At 36.7% G+C, this 17,542-nt stretch overlaps 1 long non-coding RNA gene and 1 pseudogene across 1 annotated transcript; both read left to right on the plus strand.

Annotated features, from left to right (window-relative positions):
• Nucleotides 1-1,901: 1,901 nt before the first annotated feature.
• On the plus strand, nucleotides 1,902-10,259 carry LOC134217312 (uncharacterized). Its single transcript, XR_009980990.1, has 4 exons — nucleotides 1,902-2,011; nucleotides 9,351-9,780; nucleotides 9,856-10,006; nucleotides 10,123-10,259. It is a non-coding gene; the product is annotated as an uncharacterized LOC134217312 (long non-coding RNA).
• A 4,573-nt stretch (nucleotides 10,260-14,832) lies between these two features.
• Nucleotides 14,833-16,587, plus strand: LOC134210158 (uncharacterized; annotated as a pseudogene).
• The last annotated feature ends 955 nt before the right edge of the window (nucleotides 16,588-17,542 follow it).

Here is a 17,542-nt window from a genome sequence, read left to right on the forward strand (position 1 = left end):
AATCAATTGTTTTGCTCCGAATTTTGTATGGAAAATTTTCGATTTTTTTATTGTAAAGATACATAACAACCCCCATTTTTAATTGTAAAAGTCCCATTTACCATTCATTTTATCGTGGAAAACCATTATTTCTCATGTGATTTTATTGTCAAAATTCCATTATATTCAATGGTAAAATTATGTTTTAAATGGTGTTGTAACAATAAAATTTATGATATTTTAATGATATTTTTTATCCGGGTACCATTCCGAGGGTTAATTTAAGAATACGCACCGACAAGGCACCGACGATTTTCAGCAGACAACAAACCCGTTTGATTTTACCCTGAGACGAGACCGGCAAAGACAGCTTCTTTTTCCTTGTTTTGACACTTGTTCTTCTTTTTATCACAGTTGATTATCGAGTTTCAACTGTTTCCTTGACTGTTTCACCTAAGCCCCGGGTGGACTCTTCTGAGCACAATAAAAGTGTATCCAATTCACGAATTAGTAAATTCATTTTCATAAGGATTTTTATACCGGGAACAAAACACAAGTTTCTAACTGATTATTAATAAGCTAAACGGATGATTTGGAATACTCGTTTAAGTAAAAAAGTCTTCGTAAAACAAAATTCATGCGGAATATTTTATTTGGGATACCAATATTATCAATTTCCCACCTTATCGGCCGCGACGATTTGAAATCGTCGCAAAGCAAATCGTCGCCGAAATCGTCGCCAGCAAAAATGGCCATAAGATCTGTCAGATCAACTGTGAACAAAATTGTTTGATTTCAATAATCACATTATTTCCCAAAATTTAGTACAATTTTTCATGCATATTTTCATAATTTGGCTTAGAACTACCACAGATTGAAAATAATGATATTGGCGACGATTTTAAAGGTACTTAAAAAGTGATCGGCGCGTTTTGTTACCAGCGAAACTGACAATACTTTCACACAAAAAGCTGCTGGCTGCACCTGACAGTTCGTGACAGCAGTTGACTGGCAGCAGCTGAAGTTACATTTTTTCCTCTTTGCAAGTCCCGTCCCAGATTTTACCATGCGCGTAGTAAAAATCAACTGTGGTCCTGGCGGAATGTTGTTAGGGTTCATTCACAAATTACATAACGCTAAAATTGACCATTTTTAACCCCCACCCACCCCCTCGTAACGTTTTTTGTATGGAATGGTTCTAAAATTTGTATGGGCCGTAACGCTCGTACAGACACCCTCCCACCCCCAAAAGCGTTATGTAATTTGTGAATGGGCCCTTACATGAATTGAATCAGTGGTGAATTTGTCCGAATGCATGGTTAATTCGACACGGTTGTTTCATAAGGGCCAATGTCACAAACGTAAACAATGCCTTTTCCTGCAAATTCCTCGACAACTGGGACCGCTCCCAGCTAACAACCACTTGAAACGGGTGGCGCTCCGCGCCTTCTATCGAACGGAAGTGGAAAATACCGCCAGAAATCTCTCTCCCAGAAATCAGCAGAAGAAGGCAATGTTTACGTTTGCGACTTTCGCCCTTTTGAAACAACAATGTCGAATTTAACTGAAAATTTGTGGTTGTTTTGAAAACATGGCGTAGTCTACAAAATAGTAATTGCTACCATGGATTTTTTTTTCTGTGTACACGGACAGATAAATCAACCCAAACTTTGAGTTCAATATACGCACTGATGCACACAAAAAACAAAAATTGTTTTAATAAATATTTTCAACTTTACATTTAAAAGTTGTTTTATTTTCTTAAAATTAAAAGTTTATTTTTTACTGTCAAAGTGAATTTATGATTTTAAAAGTATTTTTCTCCTGTGCAGAGTGTGAATTTGAAAGTATTTTCTTTCAGTGTTAAAATGTTAAAAATGTCAACACAACCTATCAAAAACAAAACTTTTTGTGATTGTGTGGTTCAGTCAAGCATCCATCACAAATCAAAACATCAATAAAAGTTTTGTTTTAAAACTGCGTTTTTTATGTTTTCTTAAATTGTTGGAGTTTTTCAATCATTTAACGAAAGGTAGGTCTTAAAAACTGGGAGCAACAATTATACTAATGACCAGGGTAGAAATATTTCACAGTCAATGCAGTGACAAACATGGATCTCAGTAAAATCTGCAGTCGCCTTCATCGCCGCCGCGGTGAGTGCGACTGGGTGCAGCCGAAAAATCATTTCCAACACCGACTGTTCAATTTCGCATTCAGCCACTCACAAGTCGCTCTGACACGCTGCTCAGTTCGCGCCTTACCGTATGACTGTGAGTGGCCCATTTAAACGCGTGTTGAATTTTTTCAATTTGCTGGGTGAATGTGTGCATTTTGCTGTGGAGGCATTCCACGGGGGCATGTCAGTCGATCCTGAGCGACCATTTCGAAAATATTTGAAACTCTGCACAGTTTTTCAATTTCATCTAAATCGTCATTTTTCGATATCAAATCTTCATATTGAGTCACGACTAACTTTTCAAAAGGGTGTATGTGAAAATGGTTCAAAAATATTTATATAAAAATAAAATATAAAAACGGAATGTTCGATTGTTATGATTTTTTCAGCAAAGTTAGACAACTAAATGGTGATTCTTAAGAAAATGTGCACAGTAAAAAAAAATTTTTTTTGCCTTTAAAAATATCATTTTTGTCACAAAAACTCAAATATCTCAAAACCCTATCTTTTTTCGAACGTAATTTTAAAAAAAAAAAAACGTTCCATTAGATTAGCTATCTACCATAAAAATTTGGTGATGGTAAACTAATAAACAAAAAAGTTATGACATTTCAAACATTTCACAATTTTCACATTTAGTAAAAAAAAATTTTTTTCTGTGTAAGTTATTTCGAGAATTGCAGTTTGATGCAGATTTTATTGTTAAGGGACGTGATTTAAACAAGTTGTTTTCATGATATTTTGATTTAATTATTCATAGCATCTATAAGAAACTTAGACACGATCCAGTGTTGTGATCAAAAGTATTGATAGTGTCATAATTTTCATTGCACGTGACTGGCGAAAAATTCTTTTAATAGTGTTGAAACCTGTTGATAATAACGTTGATAGAAACACATCAGAAATGTTATTTTTAAGACAAAAGCTGCAAAATCAAAGATTTATATACACGTGTACGTCTATAGTTTACCTGCAAAAAATATACCTCTTAGAGAATAGACTTTATGATCGGGAGGAAACGGGTATCTTCAACAACAACAAATGCATGATAGGTACATACCATGACAATGTTTCACGAAAAAGCAAAAAATTACTACTACTAAGGTTGTTAAAGATCTTATAGTAATTTTTTCTTCAGTCAAGCAAATGACACCAAACTAGTCAGTAAAAACTTAAAAGTGATTTTGTTTATTGAAATATTACGAACAACATGAGTAGCCGCTTTCTCAACTGTTGTAGGCCGTTTGATGGAAAAAGTGTTCAAAAGAGTTACGAAATCTCACCGAAAGCACCATAGATAAACTGAAAGCGACTGGTTATGCTCCAATGTCCACATTGAATACAAATTTACGCATTTGCACGTCCTGCCGTCTAAACGTTGACAAAAGAGCAATCTGTATATCATCGGTTGAGCAGAGCGCAGGAAGTTCGAAAACGACAGCAACTGAGGAATTGCCAGATGTATCGACAACAACTGAGGAATTACCAGAAGTATTAAGTGCTGAGAGCCTTGCCACCGTACCATCAGCGAAATCTGTTTCAACAAATCAATCGGAAGATGAGTGTATCCAAAAGGTCAACATCGAACGCTTTAACGAGGACATAGCTGGGACAAAAGTGACCTGATTAAATGGAGTAAGATGGACTACGTTTATTACCCGGAGAAAAATATCGTGAAATAAACGAAGCTGTACGAAGAAACCTCTTCAAATTAGGGACCTGATGATGTGGAAAATACAGACTACGATGAGGTAATTATAAATATGAAGGAAAGGTTCTCGAATGCAGCCACGACAAGGAAAGAAAAATTATTGATTTTGTCGATGCTGCCAAGTTCGTGGTCTATTCAGGATGCCATTGATGAGTTCAAAACCAATAGAAATACAGTAAAAGAGGCAAAACAATTGAAGAATAACTGTCTTTCAACCAAAAATACTAGGTCTAGTACTGCATTAACAAATGAGACAAAAGAAATAGTAGTTCAATATTTTGAAGATGATGAAGTAAGTCGAGCTATGCCTGGTCAAAAAGATTATGTATCAGTAAAAAAAGATGGAAAGCGTCAAGCAATCCAAAAACGATTAATGATGACGACTTTGAAAGAAGCGTACACACGCTTCAAGGAAATTCACGATAATATTAAAATAGGTTTTTCCTCATTTGCAAGCCTTCGGCCAAGGCAATGTAAGCTTCTTTCCAATTCAGGAACACATAATGTGTGTGTTCACAACCCATGAGAATATTAATCTTATTTTACATAGTTTGAAAAGAATCAATTTAACAAAGGATATTAAAATGTTAACTGGTAGTCTTTTGTGTGAAAATACAACATCAAATTGCTATCTACGATCTTGTTCGGATTGTCCAGATTCTTCATCATTGGAAAATACTTTATTCGCTGAGTTTAAAGAAAAATATATTGATCAGTTATCATTTGAGCAATGGGTGACCACGGATAGGTGTGACATAGAAACTATTCCCAACAAACATTCACTAGTTGAACTAACATCAGTGTGATGATTTAATTCAGCGCTGTGTTGAATTATGTCTGTACTATTTTTTATCACAACTTCTGTTCAAGCTTTGTTCACACAATTTTGGCGAAGTTATACAACTACAACATCTCATTTTGAAAAACAACTTTATTAACTGATTTTATTCTTCGAAAATAATAACGCTTAGAAGGTAACATCAGTAAGATCTCCAATGAACGTATTTTGAAGCAATTGCTATTTTCATGTAATCATTTTAAAATTTTCCTAAATCGGGTCTCGAACTGCTGTCATTTGATCATCCGCCGGTAACGTTGTCATCCGCGCCATCCTTGATTTGTTAGATATGGCTCACTCAATGTATAACATAAATAATCTTATTGCTGAATATGAATCATAATTGGACTCTTATTCAATAAGTCGATCTGTCAAACTACAGTTTGTTAATAACTGTACAAGATTTTTATTTCAACCATTGTTCAGCCAGTCATAACCATCGCACACTAGGAAAAGAACGTAAAAATAATGTCGATAAACGATAAAATAAAATCCGTCCCCAATGCTATTTATGAATTTATGAAAAAAAAATCAATGTATATTCGGCCTTCCTCAGATCTCTTGATAATTGATTGCGATATGATTGTCAAATGCTAAGATTATTCCAATTTCGCCGCAATAAAGATCAACATCCATACGATAATATTGGGATTCCACACATCAAAGATTCAATAATTTCCCGATGTTATTCAACGGCGTTATGTCCGGCTTTTAGTAAATTTCGTTGGTTAGTTTTTATTGCTCCAGCAGTTTTGTTCGTTATAATCTCCGACACTTTAATAAATCACGAAAATAAAAAGCATGTCTTGAAAATAAATCATTATTTTCGTTTCCCTAAATCAAATTTTCCAGATCTAGAATCCAGATTTTCTCTCAAACTGAAAAAAGCATGTTTTTTCCCACTGTGCGATAGATCAGATAAATGTGAAATCCAATGGTTAAGAAGGACAAAGGTTAAGAAGGATGTCTAATGCCTGCTTATTAACTTACTATTCAAACTCAATTCGACCACCCTTTCAGAGCATCACATCATAGTCGAACAGAGAACTTTAAAAATCATTAGTTCAGTACATTGTTAAACTTCCCCAATGTGCTGAAATGTGATAAAACGAAAACGTAAGTTCGACTTCAAATAAAGGTAGTAAACAAATAAATAGGCCATGTCGAATATTAGTTTGATTAAATGCTGAAATGAAATCTGTCTAGCAAATTATTCAGCATCCATTTTATTCAGCTATGAAGATCACTAATAAACAATAGTTCAACCTAGATGCTTATTTGTAGCTTGTCGTTGTTTGTTGGGTTGTAAAACCTGTAGATGAGTTTGTGTCATATTTTTGCTTGAAATTAGAAAGTTTAATCCCTCACGATTTCATTAAAACAGAACAATCCAGCTTTTTAAAAATACGAAAAATACATTACAAAATGGTGAATTTTTAGTCATTTGTGATTTTTCTGAAAATTACAGCTTTGTATTGCAAGATGAAGTGCAGTCCCATCACTGGAATGTACAACAAGCTACAATTCATCCATTCGTTATTTATTTTAATGGAAGTACGCAAATTGAACACTTAAGTTTTATTATAATTTCCGAAGATTTAAGACACGATTCAGTATCCATAAATTTGTTCATTGAAAAATGATTAACTTTTACGCGTTGATAAGCATAAAGAAGTCAAAAGATATATTTCATGTCTGATGGAGCAGCGTCGCAGTACAAAAATCGTAAGAATTTTTCGAGCCTATGTCAATTTAAATCAATGTACGGAATTGATGCAGAATGGCATTTTTTGCTACATCACATGGCAAAGGTCCTTGTGATGCTATTGGAGGAACAATAAAGCGCATGGCCACAAGAGCAAGTTTAGCCAAAGACGTGAGCATCCAATTAAAACTGCGAAAGAACTTTTTGATTGGGCAAATCGTAGAAAAGAAAAGATTTAACCAAATTATCATTTTGTTTTACTACTACTGAAGAGTACGAAATAAAGGCTTCAGAGCTCAGCGAGCAATTTAATAACGCGAAAACGATCCAAGGAACCCAAAAATTTCACTGTTTCATTCCATTGTCGGAAAATAAAATTAAAGCAAAACTATACTCAAACTGTGCTGATAATAATTCAAAAGTGTTCGATATTTTAAAAAATTTGAATAAAAATAAATAAAAATAAGTATTAATAAACTGTTTTCATGATATCATAACCCATACCAAAATTCAAACCCAAAACTCTTAGAGTTTCTATAACAACATTGTGTAACTGCCACATTTAATTTAATACTTAGGATAATATTAATTCATTTTTATTTATTTATACATATAATATTTATACATATAATATACATAATATCGATGAATACATAAATATGGAATATCATACAAACAACTTGTTTAACTCACGCAAGGCCCTTAACAATAAAATCAGCATCAAACTGCGATTCTTGAAAAAAAAATACACGGAAATTTTTTTTGTTTACTATATGTAAAAATTGTGAAATGTTTGAAATGTCATAACTTTTTGTTTATTAGTTTACCATCACCAAATTTTTATGGTAGATATTGCTTTTTGCATTGAAACTTTTCGTTTCGTCACTGAAACCATTGACACTTGTCTTCAGCGACTGCTTCCGCGATAGAGCATTTGCACATTTCATTCACTCATACATCTATATTGCTGTCAAAATGTGCATTTGACAACTAAATTTTCAGCTAAAAGCTCTATTTTTTGACACCGGTGCACTCACACAACCAATCGACATCAGTTGTCAAAAAATCAGGAGTACCAACTTGACCACTATCTCCTTGTCGCCGAGTCTGGCGCTGAGTGCTCGGCGCGGAAACCCAAAGGTGGGAATAAAATTTTGGGGCTTATGCGCAATATCTAATATAATGGACCGTTTTCCCTAAAAAATTACGTTCAAAAAAAGATAGGGTTTTGAGATATTTGAGTTTTGTGACAAAATGATATTTTTAAAGGCAAAAATTTTTTTTTACTGTGCACATTTTCTTAAGAATCACCATTTAGTTGTCTAACTTTGCTGAAAAACGAGCAATGGGTAATGTTTTAAACATAACCGCGAGTAGACGTAGGACTTATATAAACGTAAGATATTATTATTTTGTGTAGAATTATTAGCGATTTATGTATTCAAAACTTCAGGAAATAAGACTAATAATCGCAACCGACACCACTGCATACGACCATCATTAAGCATAGAATGACAAAAAATATGTCCACTTCTTTCATGCATATTCTCCTGCTGGTGACTGCATGCTGTGCACGTAAACACAGCGAACGAACGAGAAAAAATAATACTGGCAGATCCACCGACCGGCAGGGCAGCTCGCTGGCGACTGTACGCAAACACAGCGAACGGACGAAAAGAAAATGCAAAAACAAAAAGCACGTCAGTACGCGCTGCTGTCACAAACTGAAATGACTCACACACGGCAGGCACAGCTTCTTTTATACACAAAGAAAATATTGCGACGGACCTGAAGACCCGTTGGATACTGCATTCTGATGTCCGTGTTAGGAATGTACGGGATTGATGATATATGAAATTGCCATTGGCTTTGACAAGAATTGAAAATTTCAATAGCTAATCGTTAATAATCTAATGTTTCAATGAACATAGCAAATTGCTGGAGAGTGTCCGAGTCGATTGATATATAAATCTTCAAAATCCACCGAAAGATAAAGGCGCTAGTAACGTTCGAAATCTTCCCTTGTAGCGTAACGCTCTCGATTTCCAAAAATCTAAATGACACCCAGTATAGTAAAGAAAGACGTAAGTCCTACGTCAAAATCATAACAATCGAACATTCCGTTTTTGCTGTGCAGCTTTTTAAATATTTTTGAACCATTTTCACATACAGTCGGGATTCGCTGGTTGGGATTTTAACACTTGGGTTGGGCTTCCGCTGGTTGGGCCATGGCCCAACTAAAAAGCAACCGTACGTCAAAATTCAATGTAAACACGGAAAACGGGATTGGGCGTCACTGGACATCATTTGTGATGTTCAAGTCGAAATACACGTGTTCAAATGTCTGTCAGTTGGCCCAACTAAAAACCGAATTCGTTAGTTGGGCCGAGGTCGTGGCCCAACCAGCGAATCGCGACTGTACACCCTTTTGAAAAGTTAGTCGTGACTCAATATGAAGATTTGATATCGAAAAATGGCGATTTAGATGAAATTGAAAAACTGTGCAAAGTTTCAACTCAATAGAAAATCATGAATTAAAAATTTTCTTAAATTTTGATGCTGTTGCTTGGAATCGCTCTGTGGTAGATTTCATCTTCGCGGCGCAGTGGGTGATGTGAGTTCTGTTGTTTACTTTTCTGCCTCTCCGGGAATGTGAGGCTGATTTCAAAGCAGAAAGAAAATAAAAACATGATATAAAAAAACAGCACCTTGATCCAGTGCTGCCGAAAATTTACAACCCTGCTAATGACACACTGGTGGTATAAGTACCATGGTACAAGAATCTTGAAATGAGTACCATACCAATTATTGTCTTTATCAAAGTTATTCTTGGAATAATTTTCTTGTTCTCTTGTACCATGGTACAAGTACCACAGGTGTGTCCTTAGTATTACAAAGAATTCTGATTTTATTGCTCATAAATATTATTAACTTTATCTAGATTTTGTGGAGGTGTCGTTATGAGCGATGATCAACCGTTATCACGCAGATCTGCCGTTTTCACCAGGTTTTCACGCAAAACTAAGTGTTTATCTTCTTCTTCTCTTCTTATTGGCATTACATCCCCACACTGGGACAGAGCCGCCTCGTAGCTTATTGTTCATTAAGCACTTCCACAGTTATTAACTACGAGGTTTCTAAGCCAGGTTACCATTTTTGCATTCGTATATCATGAGGCTAGCACGATGATACTTTTATGCCCAGGGAAGTCGAGACAATTTCCAATCCGAAAATTGCCTAGACCGGCACCGGGAATCGAACCCAGCCACCCTCAGCATGGCATTGCTTTGTAGCCGTGCGTCCTACCGCACGGCTAAGGAGTGTTTATAGCGAATCATAAATTGGCGCGGGCTGCTACCAAAATATGTAGAGTAAGTTTTTAATCGAAGGCTTGCAAAAGTGTTTTCTCGACCGGTAACTAATAATTTGTTTTCTCTTTTATCCAGTTTCTCTCATGGCTCATCGCGGAAGGAATACCAGCAGGAAGTTGAGTTCTCTTCTTGCCCAGCAGATATATTGACCAATGGTTCCCGAATGGACCTTTGCTTTAAGCCTCATATCACTGGTCATATTCCGGATCCTACAAGTATTTCAATAGTAGGTACTTATTTGTTGACTGCAATAATCGCGCCATGTTTTCATTTTTCACATTATCACCGATGAATATTTCTGTATAAATATATACTAATGTTTATTCATATGATCTGTTTCAGTGATATGGTCCCGATCAGTCTCATTTCTACCAGCGATTCGGCTTAAATTATGCATCGAGTTCGGTAGATTTACCGTCATAGCATCAATCGGAAGGTCTTCCTGGAGGACGGCAATGGAAAGATCCTGGAAATTTAGAGTCGAGATTTTGTATAAGTCAATTGTAATGTAATTTGTTTATTTCCAATCCGTCAATTAAAATAATTCAAAATATATCCAAATATTTTCTTGACTTGATTATTTCAATTTTAATAAAAACCCAATAATAATAAGGACATCGTCATTCGAAACAAAAATATTTCACTTTTATTTTTTACAGTGTATCATTTTTGATTTGACAGTACAAAAACTTTTAATTTCAGAGCGCAATGCCACTTTTGAAGCATGATTGTTCCAAAAGCTGGCGTACTTTTGTTCTGAACATATACAACTCTCTACGAAAAAGAACCAACGCAACTTTTTATTTTTACCAACGGTTTTTTGCCTTTCTCGTATACTAAGTATACGGTAAAGGCTGCCTTACACCTCGGGAAAATTTTCCGCCGGAATTTGGTCCCCGTGTATTTTAAAGGGGGCCGGGATTTTGATTTTCCGTGTCCAAATCCCAAAAACATCGCATATGCAAAAATGCATGGGGAAAAAATCCGCGGATCAAATTCCCGAGGTGTGAGGCTACCTTAAAGGCTATATGATCGCTCCAAAAACAAACTTTTTTTAGAAGGCCCGGAGACCCATAGTGTTATATACCAATAGACTCAGTTCGACGAATTGAGGTGATGTCTGTGTGTGTGTGTGTGTATGTGTGTGTGTGTGTGTGCGCAAAACTACTCAAAAAATGTCACTCATTTTTCGGGCACTTATCTTCAACCGATTTGCTCGCAACAAGTTGCATTCGACGCAGAATCCTGTCCCATTGTTTCCTATTTGAAATTGGCCAGATCGGACTATGGGATCGAAAATTATGGCCAAAATATAAATTCATACGAAAAAATCGCGTAAAAAATGTCACTCATTTTTTGGGCACTTATCCTCAACCGATTTGCAAGCAACAAGTTGCATTCGACGCAGAATTCTGTCCCATTGTTTTCTATTTGAAATTGGCCAGATCGGACTATGGGATCGAGAGTTATGGCCAAAATACAAATTCATACGAAAAAATCGCGTAAAAAATGTCACTCATTTTTCGGGCACTTATCCTCAACTGATTTGCAAGCAACAAGTTGCATTCGACGCAGAATCTTGTCTCATTGTTTCGTATTTGAAATTGGCCAGATCGGACTATGGAATCGTGAGTTATGGCCAAAATACAAATTCATACGAAAAAATCGCGTAAAAAATGTCACTCATTTTTCGGGCATTTATCCTCAACCGATTTGCTCGCAACAAGCTGCATTCGACGCAGAATCCTGTCCCATTATTTCCTATTTGAAATTGGCTAGATCGGACTATGGGATCGAAAATTATGGCCAAAATACAAATTCATACGAAAAAATCGCGTAAAAAATGTCACCCATTTTTCGGGCGCTTATCCTCAACCGATTTGCAAGCAACAAGTTGCATTCAACGCAGAATCCTGTCCCATTGTTTCCTATTTGAAATTGGCCAGATCGGACTATGGGATTGAAAGTTATGGCCAAAATACAAATTCGTACGAAAAAATCGCGTAAAAAATGTCACCCATTTTTTGGGCACTTATCCTCAACCGATTTGTTCGCAACAAGTTGCATTTGACGCAGAATCTTGTCTCATTGTTTCCTATTTGGAATTGGCCAGATCGAACTATGGGATGGAAAGTTATGGTTAAAATACAAATTCGTACGAAAAAATCGCGTAAAAATGTCACTCATTTTTCGGGTAGGGTAAAATGCCCAATAGTGGACCCCCTAGTAGCGAAATTTTTCTCTTCCTGGCATAAGGAGTGGAACATTTTAAAATAATTATTCTGCGTGCTATCTAATATCAAGCCCTTCATCTCCTCTTCACGATACATGCATAAAACACTCAAATACACGACGTTATTCATTGAAATTAACATTGTAAAGTCGGACTAAATATGCCCTATAGTAGACCCCCTGGGGGTCCATAATAGGAAATTGCTTCCCTATAGCCGACACTTCATTTGATTTTCATGTTTCGTTTCGGAACGTTCTTCTTCCCTATTATGGACCCCCCAAAATATTCCTATAATGGACACTCTTGTGTTTATTTTCTTTAGAATTGTAAAAAATCAACCAATTTTACTTTCCATAGCATTTTCAATGCATGTAATCAAATCATAGGACTGTAAGGTAGGTTCTCCCGATGGAATTTCATAGTCAAATGTTTTCATTTTGCTGTAATAATGAAAAAATGTCAGGAGGGTCCACTATTGGTTGGGGGTCCACTATTGGGCACTTTACCCTACTTATTCTCAACCGATTTGCTCGCAACAAGTTGCATTCAATGTAGAATCCTGTTGCATTATTTCCTATTTGAAATTGGCCAGATCGGACTTTGGGATCGAAAGTTATGGCCAAAATACAAATTCGTACGAAAAAATCGCGTAAAAAATGTCACCCATTTTTTGGGCACTTATCCTCAACCGATTTGTTCGCAACAAGTTGCATTTGACGCAGAATTTTGTCTCATTGTTTCCTATTTGGAATTGGCCAGATCGAACTATGGGATGGAAAGTTATGGTTAAAATACAAATTCGTACGAAAAAATCGCGTAAAAAATGTCACTCATTTTTCGGGTACTTATTCTCAACCGATTAGTTCTCAACAAGTTGCATTTGACGTAGAATCCTGTCGCATTGTTTCCTATTTGAAATTGGCCAGATCAGACTATGGGATCGAGAGTTATGGCCAAAATACAAATTCATACGAAAAAGTCGCGAAAAAAATGTCACTCATTTTTCGGGCACTTATCCTCAACCGATTTGCTCGCAACAAGTTGCATTCGACGCAGAATCCTGTCCCATTGTTTCCTATTTGAAATTGGCCAGATCGGACTATGGGATCGAAGTTTATGGCCAAAGTACAAATTCATACGGGTACAATTGGGTCAAAAGGTATGGCGAAAATACTAATTTTATAACTACAAAATCAAATGCCATTTTTTGCTCTTATGCTCATCCGATTTGTTTGCAACAAATTGCGTTTGGCGAGAATTTTTTTCATGCATATAAACAAATATGAAAAATAAGACCAATCTACATATTGGTGTTATTTTAGATTTTTCCAAACCTTTTGAACGATCGAGAAAGGCACCATCACCGCTAGGTGGATTAATCTGGGTTTTTAATTTTACTAACGATTTTTCTTTCTGTGTGAGAATACCGCAGAAAAAAATTACCCAAAATTGGGTAGCTTTCCCTTTCTTTCCCATGATTGCTATCAAAACTAGAGCAAGATGCAAACACCTCACCGAGGTTGCTCAGCCCAATAACCCAAATTTGAGTAAATTCAATATTCTCTATTTTGGGTTGATTAAGGTCCGCTTTGGATGAATTAAACACAGTTTTGGGTAAATTATTTACATGGGATTAAAGGCAAACTACCTACACGTAAAAAAATTTAATGTTATATATTATTATCAATTTCCCACCTTATCGGCCGCGACGATTTGAAATCGTCGCAAAGCAAATCGTCGCCGAAATCGTCGCCAGCAAAAATGACCATAAGATCTGTCAGATCTGTGAACAAACTTGTTTGATTTCAATAATCCCATTATTTCCCAAAATTTAGTACAATTTTTCATGCATATTTTCATAATTTGGCTTAGAACTACCACAGATTGAAAATAATGATATTGGCGACGATTTTAAAGGTACTTAAAAAGTGATCGGCGCGTTTTGTTACCAGCGAAACTGACAATATTAAGATTTCTAATACTTTTTTGCCGAAGCAGGCGCTGAATGATATGTACACAGAGAAACAGACGTCTCACTTAGAACAAAATGCAATCAAAATCATCGTCACGAAAACATTACCGCTCAATGCTAAAAGCACTCTAGGTGGACAAGCGGCAACCAGGTGGCGGTAGTGAGCAAACGTCAAACACAAGCAAAACCGATTGAAGCGCCATCGGTGGCCGATCGACCACCTACAAAAAATTGAATCCACCGTTAAAAAGATGAACGATGATACATGTGTAGAGTGAGACGTCTGTTTCTCTGTGATATGTATAAGAAAAAACTTATACATCGCATTAGTCACATACATTCCGAAACTTATACTTTTCATTAACTTATAAATGTTATTAGCTTTTTGATATGGGATCATTCATTAGATGGCATAATGAAGAGTATTAGTATTTTCGAATGGTTTTTTGCCATAACATATAAGGTTATTTTTTTACGTGTAGTGCCAAAAAAGTCATTTTACTCAAATTTAGGTTATTGGCCCAAACTAGAGTGTCTATAAGGAGAGTGGCGCCATGAGATCACCTGTCAAATTAATGTTTTCGGCAACACTGATAGTCAAAGCTGACAACACTGACAATGCTTCAGCCTCATAGTGACTTTTGTTAAATATATAATTTTGTTGATATCTCGTTGTGCTTTTGCTTACTGGTAATTCAAGTCTCAGTGTTTCTATTTCTATAAATATCTACGGTTCGTCCCGGAGCAAACGAAAGAGTTTTTTCGAAAATGAAGTGTCTCGCCAAGTTCTGTACAAATAAGACGACACAAGGATTTAAGAACATTGGGTTCTTCCGGTTTCCAGCGGATGATGACCTGCAAAATATTTGGAAAAAGTTTTGCGGGTTTTCTGATAGTTTCGAGGTCACGTCTAGTTGCAGAGTATGCAGCGTAGGTCAAAATTATTGCATACAAAGAATACATAGTAAATAAAATAGAAAAACAGTTCCATTTTCTGCAGGAAGATGTATATTTTGCATCCAGCAAGGGGAAAATTATGAGGCGCCGAACGGCATATCCGGTGTACGAATTCGTTCCACAAATTGCCGACTTTGATCTTGAAACAGACGATATTCCGGGAGACACTTCGGCATTTAGTGCTGATGCGTCTATGCAAAACATGATCCCAGTTATGTGCAGCCCTCATGATGAACATCAGGCTGTGTGTGCCGCAACAAAAAGGAATTTCGAGAGGTAAAAAATGATATAAGTAGTCCGTATGTATGCTTATAATTTGGAGAAAATTCTAGCCGTTTGATCAATCTAAACCTGGAAGTATTGTCAGTTTCGCTGGTAACAAAACGCGCCGATCACTTTTTAAGTACCTTTAAAATCGTCGCCAATATCATTATTTTCAATCTGTGGTAGTTCTAAGCCAAATTATGAAAATATGCATGAAAAATTGTACTAAATTTTGGGAAATAATGTGATTATTGAAATCAAACAATTTTGTTCACAGTTGATCTGACAGATCTTATGGCCATTTTTGCTGGCGACGATTTCGGCGACGATTTGCTTTATGACGATTTCAAATCGTCGCGGCCGATAAGGTGGGAAATTGATAATAACTAACTTGAAGAAACGCTGCAATGGTCTCGAGGGCGTCGTCAAAGAACAGGAGCAAAAATTCAAGCACAGGAAAAACGCCTGAGCTCGCCCTAAACGCGCTGAACAGGACGTTTAACTCCGACCAAGTGGACATGCTTTTGTACCAAAAGAAACGTCCGAGAGAATGGAGTGATGAAACGGTAACGGAAAGCCTTAAAACGAAATTCGTGTGTGGGAAGAAGGGATATGAGCACCAGCGGAGTAAGTATCCACTGCCATCGGAACGGACGTTACAACGTAAGGTAGAAGATTTGGATTTTAACCCTGGAATACTATACGACGTATTGGAGCTTTTGAAACTGAAAGTTGGCACAATGCTACCAGAAGATCTCGACTGTGGACTCGTATTCGATGAAATGTCTATCGAAGAAGCAAGAAGTTTTGTATTTCGGACAGTAAGTTCTACGGAGATATAACCATAGATGGTCAAACCGGACTGGCAAGTCATGCACTAGTTTTTGTATTGGTCGGAGTCAGGGGCAGGTGGAAGCAAACTGTTGGTTACCATTTGACGGGAAATAGTATACCTGAAAATGATCTGAAAGAAGTCGCCTACAAAATTATCCGAGAAGTAGAATCTTTTGGTTGCAAAGTCCATTTCCTCACATCGGATTGTGGTCCGAATAACAAAAAACTGTGGAATGCTCTGAAACTGAAGTTCCATAGGAACAACGTCATGGAAAGTGTTCCCATTGAACACCCTACGGATTCGACCAGAAAGCTGGAAATCATTCCGGATGTGGTGCATGTCTTCAAATCAACAGTGCAAGGGTGGTTAAATAACGAAGTGCTGTGGCTACCACCAGACGTGGTGAAATCTAACGGATTTTGCACGAACGAAGTCAACGTGCAACACCTGGCGGACCTTGTAAACTATGAACGTGAAAATTTACTTAAAGTGGCACACAGTCTAAAGCCTGAGGATGTGGAATTTGGAAAGACTCTACACGCTTAGATAGGAGTATCTAAAAGTCGGTAAAAAATACCGATAATCGAACTAAAGTGCACATACCTAAAATGTAGGTAATCATTGATTACCTAAAGTTAGGTAATGGTGATAAGCAAGAATTATCGTTAAACAGTACCGATTTCCGATCGTTACTTTTTACCGAAAATTAGGTTTTTGACGTTTGTTTTGATTTTGCAAAAACGTTAAAAATTACCGATTATTCGGTTATTATTTAATGTTTTGTTTAAAGAAAACAAAATACTTCAATTGATTCATTTTTTTAATGTTTATTAAGATAAATTTGGAAACTGGCTATTTTTTCCGGCGGATTATGGTCCCTATTGTATGGCATTACAAATGCTAGGCCCTTAGCCATATACGCAGCAACTTCTATCACTACCTCTCCGTGGTGCTGGCCGAGATACGAGCAACCTTAGGGGAGATCAGGTAACTAATCCCGGCGGGAACTATGGTCGTATGCTAACAGGGAATGGGGATTTGCTCCTCTCCGGAGGTGTTAATCCGATCGAGCGTCTGTTCCTCATGTTAGGAGCGTCCATTGCCCACGTTGAGGACGGCTGCTCATCGTCCGAATACCAGCGAGGGGCTCTAAGCAGACCCGTGACAAACATTCCCAACCAACACGTGCACTGCCAAGCAGACCTTATTGAAGGTTACAGGTGTTCAAGTCTTGATCCATCCTGAAAGTTTTTCGGAGACCAAAAAAACAAATTTTCCGGAATTCTGTAATTAAACACAAGTTCATGTATTGTTCCCGGAAGTTGGCCCTTTTCAATCAACCACTTACCATCAGTTTTAAATCGTTGAATATCTTGATATTGCCCGAAGGATTCAGCGGCAGGAACAGGAAGGCACAGCAAAGACCCAGCAGAAACACTTGTTTTCACAAAGTCAAGAAAAATCTAATTTTAGGTAAAAAATAACGTCATCGTCTAAAAAT

The sequence above is a fragment of the Armigeres subalbatus genome, chromosome 2 (assembly GCF_024139115.2).
Source record: "Armigeres subalbatus isolate Guangzhou_Male chromosome 2, GZ_Asu_2, whole genome shotgun sequence".
NCBI lineage: Eukaryota > Metazoa > Arthropoda > Insecta > Diptera > Culicidae > Armigeres > Armigeres subalbatus.